This window comes from Adiantum capillus-veneris, chromosome 16, assembly GCF_014529385.1.
Source record: "Adiantum capillus-veneris isolate H3 chromosome 16, ASM1452938v2, whole genome shotgun sequence".
Classification (NCBI taxonomy): Eukaryota; Viridiplantae; Streptophyta; class Polypodiopsida; order Polypodiales; family Pteridaceae; genus Adiantum; species Adiantum capillus-veneris.
Window position 1 is genome coordinate 28,442,872 of NC_140946.1, and position 2,474 is coordinate 28,445,345.

Sequence of the window (2,474 nt, forward strand, 5' to 3'; positions counted from 1 at the left end):
CTCCCAAGAGGAATGTGAAATATGGCGGCCTCGTATGTCGGAGGTGCCGGTTGTGCCCAAGCACATGGGCGATAATCCCGTTTTCCTGAAGAAGCTACTGATGTTGTGGGCAAGGCACCCGAAGTACGATGCCAGCAACACTATTCTTGTAGATGATTGTAGATACAAGTCTCTTAAAAATGACTATGAAAACTGTATGGCAATTCGATCATACGATCCCATGGGAGTAGGAACCGATTACCCGTTTTACTTGTTGCTGGATTTTGTTTTGCCTTGGTTGCTCGGGTGGATAAGGGATCGGTACCCAATAGTGTACACTTGCAAAAACCCAGTCTTTGACACTGAAGACGATATTTTTGGGTACATTACTGATTACTTCATATAGATGGAGGGGTACTCCTATAAATTTGATCCCCCGAGGTAGGAGATTGCCATAATCATGTAAATAGTGGAATTTTGTAACCCGATACTATACATAATGGAAAACAAATTTTATTGTTCAGACTGTCTTGGTATCTTGATCTCTACTATTGAAACCTCTGACTAATTCTGTTGAAACCTCTTATAGCTAACCAGGTTGCCCAACATTTTAATTTTTGAGGCAGATAGCATCTATGTTTGGCATACATTTCATGTTATCAACGTAGTTCTAGACATTGCTCAAGGTGGTCGTATCAAATACGAATAGACAAACTGAAAAATACCAAGAAATAAAGTACACCATAAGTGAAACAGCAAGCTCAAGAAGTACCAAATTGGTTTTGTAATAGTGGACAGACGTGCACCTAAGTTCAACAGTACCAAAATGTACCAAATTTGGTATTGTAATAGTGGACAGTCGTGCACCCAAGTTCAACACAGTACCAAAAAGTACCAAATTTGGTACTGTAATAGTGGACAGACGTGCACCCAAGTTCAACCGTACCAAAAAGTAGAATAAAGTAAACCATAAGTGATACATCAAGTTCAAGCAGTTCCAAATTGGTACTGTAATAGTGGACAGGCGTGCACCCAAGTTCAACAGTACCAAAAAGTACTAAATTTGGTACTTTAATGCACATATAGTGAGGACAACTAAAACAGTAATGTAATGAAAGGTAACATACCAACACACAACTAGATAGAGAGAACAGATAAATCTCAGGGCCAAAAAATCAAGTTGACTCAGTTACTAAAAAGCACATAGTGCGGAATACACTTGGTACTGTTGACTACGAGATTTGGTACTATTGACTACCGGATTTGGTACTATTGACTACCGGATTCAGTTGTTCAATCAAGGCTTCTCATTGCCCTCAAGTACATGGACGCACCTTCGTCGCTCTCATCATCATGATATGGAATGCTATTGTATATCCTCTCATATACTTTAGTAGACAACTTGTATTGTAAAATGTGACCTAGGGATCCTGCAATAGGCTCCATCGAGAAACGTATGGCCCTAACAAGATGTGAGTAGATCATTACCGGAGATGTGTGATCCAATAGATGGTATGTATAGCTTTTCCTTCAACTTGGCCATAAAAAAAGCCTTCAACAACCTTCCCTCCTCTAGAAATTTTGTTATGCCACTTATCCTTTTGTGCTTTCACCATTTGGTACAACACTTCTATGCATTTGATAATGTAGAAGTCTTCGTTTGCCTCAGCTGCTTTCACTGCAAAATTATCCCCTATGGACAGCATGCCACTTAACATTTCAGGGCATCCTTCATATAGTGGCAGGTTGGACACTTGGCTCATCGGAATCGATGTTGAATCTCCACCCTCCTCGTCATCTGATTCGTCATCCCTAATTGTATCCCCGGACTCTGTCAATGGTTTGATGCAAACATATTTCCATTCTTCAATGTGCTTTCTATTCCTGCATCTTCTCCACAACCCACGCATACACGGATCACAAAAGATGAAAGTGATCGAAAGCGTATGGCGGTGCAGTTGTCTTGTGAATAGCCATCATCATAATCAAATGAGTGGGAGCCAACGATGCGCTCATAGTCCCATTGCAGATTGCACTGTACTTCATCTACACCAATAAGCCAAAAGACTCTTTGCGTATTACACCTCTGAGACTATTCTCTTGGCTGAAAAGTTGCTTTCAAAAAGTTGACAACATCGGCTGCACACTTCATACGCCAACCATCTGGTTTCAATTACTCATGCGTCAAAGTTATCTTCATGACTACCCCTACCCCATCATGCTCACCTTTTCCATGGCCGGATGTAAGGTCTACGGGCCTTGAATTGTGAAGCAGCACCATTTGACCAAACCAAATGTTGTTGCAGAGAATGTCCTCGTTCTTTCAGCCACTTGTCATGCAGCAAGAAACAATGTTGTACAAACAATGTGTCATGCTGGTTGTCATCCGATATGTAGAAGTGTAGCGTCTTCTGTGTACCACCTGTTGCATTTCTTAAATAAGTGGTGTGCACAAGTATTGTGACTTGGGTAGACCACCAATGAATTGACTGAAT